Genomic DNA, 11,245 nt, shown 5'->3' with positions numbered 1-11,245 from the left:
TTACGCATCGATAAAGACCGAAGACATTGGTAATCGCCATTTCCAGTAGATGGTAAAAAATTCTGGTGGCCATGTCCATTGTTTTGATACTAAGTCCATTTTGATCCATATATGAATCTATGAGGTCTACACCTCCCAGGTGCAGTTGTATTCTCAAATGATTTGTACAACCTCGTTCACATGTAAGTACATTGAACGTTGACGCCACAGAATATTCTTCCATTCCTGTGAAATCTTTGCAATATTTTTTAACGCTGAAAGAAAAAATAATCAGTAGATCTCATTTTTTTTATTCATAATATGTACAGACCTCTTCAAGTGAAGCCACCTACTGATGTTACTACTCTCGGGCCAGAAACTTCCAAAGTTGGTAACAATAATGTTGATCCCTTTGGTGGTTTCAATGTAGATGCAGGTGTCGCTGCTGATGTTGTGGCTATTACTATCATTTCTAATGTTGTTGCTACCGTGATTGCGTCTTCTGATATCGATGCTACTGTTTCTGCTGCTGTAGTTGGTGGAGATTTATCTTTAATGACAATAGCCGCTAAGTTTGTACTATTGGAGTAGCATCGATCGACCTGAGTGAAGTACTACTGATATTCAGTGATAAGTTTGCAGCCTGTACAAATTTAGTGGTTGAATCTAAGTTTTGCATGCATTCAGTTATCATCTTATCATTCTACGGTGTTATTTTATCACACTTGTAATCCTGATCACTGTCTACGTCATCAACATATTCTTCATCCGTAAACGATTCCATAATGTCTGTACTTCTTTTTCACTCAGAGTAGAGACATAGAATCCTTTTCCTACCGCCCACGCTCTCCTACACTATGTTTACCCTTCTACACTATGTTTACCCTTCATTTTCTACATAATACAACGATAACCGCAGGTTTAGTAGATAAAATAAGAACAAAAATATGCATGATAATAAGAAAATAGCAGAAACGTCTTGCAACTAAGCGGCAAGACCGTCTGCAGACGGCCTTCATTAAATGCGCGATATTTCAAATCCACTGTTTATTTCCTCAACACAGAGTAGTAAATCAATAAATATACCTAATAACTACTCACCACAAAAATTTTCATGTTTATTCCTCAACTAGAAAGTATTTTTTTAAAATTCATTGTTGTTACCCGTAACACAAATAATTTTAGCGTCTCAATCATACGAATGTTTCGACACAAATGCCAGCTACTGTAAATCAACTAAAGCTAGAGTGTTCAAACTGGTACCGTTTGTTTCGTATTTTCAGTACCTAAAAACGGTTTTGTCGTTCAGCTCGATTACACACGTTACTAAAAAAATACTTAGGTTAGAGTAAAGGGTTAAGAAATATTCTATAACCTTTTTCTCTATAGAATCTATGGCCCTCGTTTCGATCCATAGAAAAAATTGTACTTTTACGGTTAAAATGTCATCTCCACACAATATTATAAACAAAAATTATATGGATAACTTATCTATAGAAAAGGCCTCATCCTCTTTAAGTAGGTTGAGCTGTTTTATTCATTTTGGATAAGATTAACTTAAATAAGTCAACTCTATTTCATATTTGGTATTTGTGTTTCTGAATCAATCTTTCCGAAAATGACTTCGTATCACATATAATTAAAAGATTGTCCAGTAATACAATCATGCACATGCACAGTCAGATTAACGGTCCACAATTATTGTCTTTTATAATACACAACGGATGGAACTACATTAAGTGTTGCACGACACTGCTTTATATTAAATGTGTACACATTTGTAAAGAAGTAGTCCTTATTGTATATTTTGTCATTTGCTTTTGAGTTGTACCTATGCGTAGTCCTCTTTGGCTTGATGAATGGCAAGCTGTTGTCGCTTTTGTGAATTGCACACTGCTTGCTTTCGGTTTACAACTGTGTACAATCTGCTACCCTTTAGCGTACTCTTAACCATCAAGAAATAACGTATATTTTTAAAATAATTTTGATTTTTTTAGTTAAGAGGTTTACCTATAATGGTATATAATTAGGTGCATTCATTATTGCAGATTAAATTTTTTTGTTGCTAAGTGTAATTTCTGCACATTTTTCGGGACTTGAAAGTTTTTGATTAGGATTTCTCACATTTTAAACGAAGTGGATGCAAAACGACAACGTACGCGTATTTAAAAAAAGAGAACGAATTCTGAAAAACATCGCATTTAGCTCATAGTCTGGGTTGGAAGCTGGTAGGGAAAAACCGATACGAAGAGAGATACACTTATGTACAAAAATATCGAATATTTTGGAGTTTTCAAATTTTTGTTTTTTCAAAATAAATTCTGGTCAATCAAGTCGTTTATTGTATAATAGAGTTTATTTTAACAATGTTTAATGAACAATTTTAAGTTTTTATGCGGAAAAAATTGTGAAAAAAAATAATGTTTAATATTAGGTAAATAAGGTGATTTTACTCTAAACTTAATGATAATTTAAATTACTTAAACAAGTAGTTTAAACTGAAAGAGGTGCATGATCAGTAACGAGTATTCCCCTCTCTAGCTCTTATTACTGCTTGGATCTTTCTTAGCATGCTTGCAAGTAAATTTTGGACATATCCTTGGGAAATTGCATTCCATTCATCCTGTGCAGCAAGCCGAAGCTGCTCTATCGTATTTGGAACGGGATTTCTTTATCGTATGCTGCGGTTTAGGTGATCTAACATGTGCTCTATTGGATTTAAATCCGGGCTACACGGTGGCCAATCTAATGTTCGAATTTGGACCTTATCTTATTACTGCTTGGATCTTTCTTAGCATGCTTGCAAGTAAATTTTGGACACATCCTTGGGAAATTGCATTCCATTCATCCTGTGCAGCAAGCCGAAGCTGCTCTATCGTATTTGAAACGGGATTTCTTTATCGTATGCTGCGGTTTAGGTGATCTAACATGTGCTCTATTGGATTTAAATCCGGGCTACACGGTGGCCAATCCAATGTTCGAATTTGGACCTCATCAAGATAATTACTCACTATGACAGCGGCATGTGGTCAAGCATTATCGTGCATTAACGTGAATCTTTCATATACAATGTTACCAACATATGACAAAACATGATTTGCAGGATGTTTTAAACGTAAAAATCACCAGTCATCCATCCAATCACTTCCACAAGTGCGGTACGTACCTCCCAACTAATACCTTCTTAAAGAATTATGCCATCAACTCGAAAACTAAAGGTCTGGGCGACACTGCAGCTGGCGAATCGTTCTCCAACTCTTCTGTAGACGTAGTTTTAACCATCTGGCTTCCCTAATAGGATTGTGGTCTCATCAGTGAAAAGAACGTTTTTACAGTTGTCGATATTCCACTAAATATGTGTTCTTGCAAATTCCAAACGACGATCTTTATGATTTTGGAGAAGACGTGGAACTTTAGCGGGGCATCTGGGCTTTAAGTTTGCTTCTTTTTCGTGTAGAATTAAGAACCAAAAAACGGTCATCAATTGCGGTTGTGCACCTTGGGCGTCCTTGACCAGGCCTTCGTACAAAATTTCCTGTTTCGCGGTACCCTTTTAGAGTATTTAAAACTATAGATTCAGTTCTGCTGAGACGTCGTGCGATACCTTTTTGTGCATATCCTTCCTCGTACAAAATTACAATATGTGCTACTTGGACTTCATCGCAGTACCGAATTGGTGAGATACTTGTTTTAAATTTAGTTAAATCAAAACAATATTTAATTAAATTTAATAAATTAAACTAAAAATAACCAAATTAGTATGATTTTTCCTTCCCGTGAAGAAGGATTTTTATGATAAAATGTACGAATGACACTAACCACTGAATAAACGTCAAAATAAACATCAAAATATTTCAAACCAGTTGAGTATATCAGCCTACTATATGAGTATTATCAGTAATCTAAAATTATTTTGAAATAATAGTGAATGCTAAAAAAATTGGAAAATTCCAAAATATTCGATATTTTTGTCCATGAGTGTATTTTGTGGAAAATAATACTTATAAAATACATATAACTCCATAGTGGCGCCACCTTTTAGAATATTTTCAAAGCCTTTGTCCGAGCTCTTCTATACCTTCACGCCCTCCATAAAACACTCCCAACGTAACTAGATTATTTGCGCCAAATGTTAGCAACTTACAGTTCTTATTCGCCTGTTAATTGAATACCATTTAAACACAATTTATACCAAAAGAAATCAAATATATCATTGGCATAATTAAATTAAAAAAAAAACAGTTGGATTGAGAAATCTGTTCCTTACTTTATCCAAGTACTTCTGGATACCCATATTTATCATAATTACCCACTCTACACATACATCTTATTGGCGACCTTTTTGTAGGATGATCAATTAATTTAACTTAGGTATATTATCTGCGCCACTGTTCATACAATAATTTTTTTAAGAAAACTTTTTAAGGATATTCTTGTTAAATACTACAATCTAATCAGATATATGAACATGCAGATTTTCTTAAATTTAAATTATTTAAAAGATAACCTTTATCTTAATAAATGCCAGTCAATAATGTTTTTATAGAGTAAGCCTACTAACATTAATAATATTATAACTTCTTAGCGTCTCTACTGACCTACACTACGCTCTGCTCTCATACTTACTGCTTTTTAATTTAGCTCGAAGTGGTTCTTCTCTTGAGGTTGGACTGACTTGATACTCACATGTTAAAGCACTCAGTTTTGACACCAACTGCTAGTCACAACTAATCACGACTGCTACTAAGCAGTTTGTTCTAAAACTGATGGATTACTTCAATGTTACCGTATTCCCAGAGCTCCCAAAACTGGTCTAAATATTGGTCTATTAATCAATAGTTTATTTGTCGATTGATAGTTTAGTTTTTTTTTAGCCATCCATCATGAGGATTACAGCCTTTTATGAGCGAAACCCTTCTTTAGAACATTTCCTCTTCCGTCCTATTGAATTCCATTGACCTTCTTTATATTTCTCTGATTTTTTTATTTGTTGTACATTTGATAAAGTCAAATGCTTTGTGGATGTCAAAGTAAACTGCTATGCACTTCTGTTTGTTACAGAAGGCTTCATTAATTTGACTCTCTAAATGTAAAACATTGTCTATAGTATATCTCAAAGGACAAAATCCAGCTTATTCCGGTATAAGTAAATTGTGATGTTTCAAATGCCACATAAGTCTATTATTTATTATTTTCTCTAGCAGTTTGCAAGTAGAACATGTAAGTGATATTGGCCTATATGATTCTGCTGCTGTAGCCAGTTTGTTAGGTTTTAGTATAGGAATGACAATAGCTTGTCTCCATAAGTCAGGAAATTTTTGTTTACACCAGATTGTATTAAAAAGATTCAATAGGAAGTCTAAAGCTTCGTTAGGTAACTGTTTTAAGAATATTGCGGGTATGTCATCTGGACCTGGTGATGTGTCTTTTAACATTTGCATTGTTTCTAATAGTTCTGTTTTGTTAAGTGATTTTTGATTTGATTGGACATTTTAGTGTGTTTGACATATTCTTCTATAATATTTTCAAGGAATGTCTAATTTGCTTTATTGATTTTCTAATAAGCGGTGTGTTTTTCATTTTTGGGCTTGACCATGTTATTTGTGATTATTATTAGATGATGATCACTCTTATAAATGTAGTTTAATCTGTCCCATGTTAATATTGGAGAGAAGGTATTATCCGCTATTGTTAAGTCCAAGGGTGTTGATTCGCCTGTCTGTATATTGAATCTTGTAGGGCGTCCATCATTCAATAGTAATAAGTTATACTGATATATTAATTCTTGAACTAATAAGCTATTTTTTTTCATCATATGTAAAACCACACCCACTGTTGTAAGCATTAAAAGATCCTGTTTATCAATTTGTTGTCCCAGGGGTAGGTAAATGGTACACATATTTTTTTTGTGGTCCTTCCAAAAAAAGAACTACAGCTTCTAAATGTGTTTATAGGGGCAGCCTACTTGCAGTTAAGTTGCCATTTACAACAATTGTTACACAGCCACTTGATCTTATTTGATTTACTCTATTTTTTGAAAAACTTTGGATAAATATGTAAACAAGATTATTGGTTGTCCTTCGTTTATACAAAAGTTTGATAAAAAATAAACAAGCAAAATGACATGGTAACTTTTCGAGAAATTATTTAATTTTGTTGTATATGTAGTTTATGAAGGAAGAAGATTTACTGGATGATCTAATCTTATACTTTCACTTGTTTAATTTAGATTATTTAATTATTAGGGGATGCTGCAAAGCCTCTATAATCGCTCGTATGTCATGTATTTGTGTACACATTTTACTCAAGAGCTACTATTATTAATATTTTTTAAATATAAAGATATACCTTTGGGGTTTATTCTGTCAGGATAAGCTTTCCATTTTACTTGATGTTCTATTTATAATTGAAACCAAAGTGTAGAAATACTTCTTTGTAGAAGGCAAGTAGATTCTATTTTCCAGATTATTTTTTTCAGGGCTATTTTTTCAATAATTAGGAATTTTGTTATATTCAAAAGTTAGGTTTAAACTGTACATATAGATGAAGGGTAACATAGGTTTGATTTAACTGGTAACTGTATACTATAACTAAGCAGAGATTAAATTGGATCGTACATTATGTATGTTATGTTAGTACTTGTTTTTCATTTTTATAAACTTGTTAAAACAACCCTTACAGCAATAAACATACCTTGGGAAGTAACGTTGATACTATCCTGGCGCCCACAATATTTTTTTAGAAAAGTTCCTTATTTCAGTACTATTTTCTCGTTCATTTATCCTTGATTTAATCAGTTTGTCATTTTATTTCGAGGGAACTGTCTTTTATGGGCATGAAAATTGGCCGAATCCTTTATTTGGTCATTCTCCGGCATAGCCTGCTAGCCAAGCTGAATTAAATGTCATAAATTTTGTGCTGTGAGCACATTTCTTTCATTTTTGTTACCTTTGCCACTACATTAGCCAACTTCATATTTTTGTTACATTAGTGCTTATCACAAGGGTTCACTTTTTGTTACAAAACCTGTTAGGGTACCATTCAGGATACATTTCAGATACTCAATAAATAATTATGCTTATGGTAATCTCTCAGAGCTCACTGCTGTGAACCACATTAAATTCTAGGTAATAACTAATCTAATTGTAACAAATATTTTACAGGTATTGTTTCAAAAATCTAAATATTGTCTAATATCGTATTGTCTAATTAATCATATTAACATAAAACTGTTTTTAATGTTTATCAAAAAAGTTAAAACTACAATTTTAGTTTCATATTTTTATTACTAGAGCAATTTATTTTTGTAAATGTCGTACAGTAGAGTAGACCATTGGCTGTCAAGCGTACAGCGATAGTGCAAAATAGTCGCAAATCCGTAAAATATACTTTAACTCTCTAACTTAACTATAAAATCTCTAAGGATCAAACTAAGATGAAGCAAGATGCTTACAAGGCAGCTAAAAAAGAACTAGATGAAAGAAAATCTGTTGGCAATGAATATCTATGCAATAGATACCGCACTGGTGTTCCTACAGTTTATAAAGTTAAACAAAAAAAAACTAGTATCCTTCTCATTAACAGTTTATTATCAACATGTAGGAGGCATTCGTACAAAGATTTCCGAGATCCTGAAAAGGATTTCCTGCTGCTCGTACAATATAATTATTTTAGTGGAAAGTAACTTAAGTGATAACATAACTGATTCTGAAATTAAATGTGATGGTTTAAGTATCTACAGATGTGATAGATCCCTGAGAATTAGTGCAAAGTTGAGTGGTGGTGGTGTACTAGTGTTTGTTACCAACAAGCTAAAATCACATACCATTAGTATTCATGAAGATCGGGTAGAACAAATATATATCTTGTGTTAAAGATAGTTCAAACACTCCTGACCATGGAGCTGCGCGAAGGCGGAGTCAAATTCACGTAAAGGCAGAAAGGTTCTATTGTAAGTGGAATTATACAGTGCATAGTACAATGTGTTTCGCATGGAAGTGGAGACTAAACCAAATTTCGTCTACTGCGCCGTGGTCAGGAGTGCTTGCACTATCTCTAACTTAATGAAGTAAAGTTTGTGGTCGGTAGTGTCTACATACCTCCATAATCACCTCGCGAAGTATACAACTGGCATTGTCAAGCTGTGGAAAATGTTGTTGCTTGAGTTTGGTGTGATAGTGCGAGCGAGCCTTTGTTTTTTTTTAATTGTATCAACATCATAATATTCCCAATAATCGTAATGTATTTTTGGCTGTAAATTGGCTTCAGCAGCTATATCAAAGGTATAGATACTGGCTTATAAAATGACCCAAAATCATTTTGCAAGTACATCAATGATAGGCGATCTAGTCATAACCTACCCATCTCTTTATTTTATCAAGTCCAATCTGCAATAAATGGTCAAGACATAGCTAATTTATGTATGAACTTCCAAACTGTGTATTCACCAAATAACAAAAACCTTTATTACAACCTAAGATTACCATGACCGATATTTTTAATGGCATATATGAGCTGGTCAATAAGCTTACTGCTGGTCCAGATAGCGTGCCTAATTTTTTATTAAAAAAAGTGTGTCTGTACCCTTGTAATGCCGTTTGTTATATCGTTTAATATATCTCTGGAAACCTCTATGTTTCTTTCTTTATGGAAAGAAAGGTATGTTTTTCCTATATTTAAAAATGGTCACAAAGACAACATTAAAAATTTTCTTTGCATTTGCATACAATCTGCAATTCCTAAGCTCTTCGACTGTCTTATAGCAAAAAAACTTTCTTGGTTATTTAAAGGCTTAATATCTCAATAACAATATGGTTTTCATAGCAAAAAATCCACTACAACAAACTGGTTTTGCTATCAAGCTGATGTATTATCTCAAATGGAAGACCGTAAACAAGTATATGCAATATAGACAGATTTTTTTAAAGCTTTTGATTGAGTGGATCACCAAATACTTTTGGGCAAATTAATTAATTTAGACTTTCATGTCAGGTTTGTTGAATGAATTAGAAACTCTACATCTGGTAGAAGTCAAACATTCAAGATAGGTTTCAAAACCGGCGTGATATGTCAGGAGCTGTATTTAGATATAAGATCATACATGGATTTATTGATTGTCCAAACCTTTTAAGTCAAATTAACTTTAATGTTCCCCATCAAGCTCTACGTTACTAAAATGTTTTCAATAGTCTTTGTATGGTATTCACAACCCATTGAATAGATATATGGGGCTATTAAGTGTTCTCGATTTTGATATTTTCAATATAACTCTTGAAAGAAAGATCTTTTTATTTGTGATATGTTTATTGGTATTGTTAAATTTTGTTCTTGTAATATTTTGTTTGTTTTTTTTTAGTATGTAAAGTTTTTAGTCTCATTTTTTAAACTTTTTGATATTGATTTTATATTATAAGTAATTTCAAGTTTTGAGTCCTAACTGTGATATTGTACATTGTAATTTAAACTGTTAATGGGCTTATCCCCTGTATTCAATAAACACATAAATAAATAAATAAATAAATAAATAAATAAACTCATTTTCGGCATCTCGTGATAATACAAGTACAAAAAAAGTACAAAATTAATAAAACATTTATAAAAGTAAATACATACTGGCAAAGTTGAATTTTTGCAAATAATTTCCTAGAAAATTGAGCTGTAAATCATTTTTACGGCGTCATTGTTAAATTATTTTTTGACTTATTATCAAGTAAATATTGGCTTTTGTAAAGTAAAATTATGTTTTATTATTCAAAGTCGTTTATTGAAGATAACGCACACTATTAAAAATGGGGACGAATTTATTGTGTAATGTGATATACATAGGAATGCATATTTTGTACCTGTATTTACTTTTACAGATAATATGAATTCGTTTGTCTATCTGTAAATAGAGGGGCATTATTTTGAAATATGTTCCAGACACAATCGTGCAATAAAGTTAAAAAGAATTACATGTTTTTATAATGATAAATAAACCAGATCACAAAATTATTATACTGAAAACCTCCAAAGGAGTTGCAGTTAAATTTTTAAGACTAAAAGCAACTAAAATAATATTAATTTACTAACAATTCCATACATGTTGTTTAGTTATTGTTGTCATTTTACCTTAAATAGTATATTTTTCTTTAATGATCATTAGTATTAGCATTCATATTTTCTTATGTATTGCTGTTGCTGTTTTACCTTAAATTTTGTTTATCGATCTTTAGTGTTCTTTTTCTTGTTCTCTTACTTTCTAATAATTTTATCAGTTTTTACGTACTGCTTCTTCTCTCTTGATTCTTTTTTATCTTGGTGTCTGTTTTTTCGATTTTTTATTTGTTTTTTCTAGTAATCTCTTTTTCTATATCTGTTTTTTCGAACTTCTATGTATATTCTGTGTTTCTTTTCATTACTCTTTAAACTACCTTAATTTTTTGTAACTGTATTTATCTATCTGATTTATTTACGTTATAGTTTTCGTTTTTATTATTCAATGTGTCTTGGTGTTTGCTACCGTCTATAGAAATTGCTAAATTGTAATTCCTAATTGGAGTGAGATTTATCAACAAAATTTTTGTCGTTGTCTCATTATATTCTCCTTCCTATGTTACATCTCCTTCCTATGGATCTTTTTCTCCGGATTTTCCTTGCATAATGACCTGGAGTATTAGATATTTATCTCCTCTCATCACATGACCCATATATCCCACTTTTCTCCTCTTAATTTTTAATACTTCTCTTTCCTTATGCATACGTCACATTACCTCAACGTTGGTTATTCCATCTATCCATGAGATCTCTAGTACTCTTCGGTACATCCGCATCTCGAATGCCTTCAGTCTCCCCACGTCAATTTTCTTCAGTGTCCACGCTTCCATCCCGTATTATAATACAGATAGCACATAGCACCTCAGCAGTCGTATTTTTAACTTAAGGTTTAAGTTTCTACAGCAGAGAAGCCTCTGTATTCTTGTAAATGCGCTTCTGGCCTGTTCGATTCTGATTCGTATTTCTTGAGAGCTGTCATTGTTATTATTAATAGTTGTATATAGGTATTTGAATTCTGTTACTATTTCAATAGGCTGATTCTGTATATATATCTCACGAATGTCCTGAGTTGTCTTTGTTATTATCATATATTTCTTGCTCTGTTAAGTGATGGTCCATATTCTTCTTCGCTTACTGCGGTCACCTAATTAACCCAGATATTACTACCGTCCTTTTAAAAGGCAGTGTAAATTATGCGTAATTTAGGTTAGTACATCTACCAACTGATAGA

At 32.4% G+C, this 11,245-nt stretch overlaps 1 long non-coding RNA gene across 1 annotated transcript in view; it reads left to right on the top strand.

Annotated features, from left to right (window-relative positions):
* The window catches only part of LOC140440067 (uncharacterized), a 67,896-nt gene that overhangs the window by 50,577 nt on the left and 6,074 nt on the right, over nucleotides 1-11,245 (top strand). The window lies entirely within an intron of this gene.

This window comes from Diabrotica undecimpunctata, chromosome 4 (genome assembly GCF_040954645.1).
Source record: "Diabrotica undecimpunctata isolate CICGRU chromosome 4, icDiaUnde3, whole genome shotgun sequence".
Classification (NCBI taxonomy): Eukaryota; Metazoa; Arthropoda; class Insecta; order Coleoptera; family Chrysomelidae; genus Diabrotica; species Diabrotica undecimpunctata.
The sequence above is the reverse complement of the archived record's forward strand: the minus strand, read 5'-3'. Positions and strand labels throughout refer to the sequence as shown.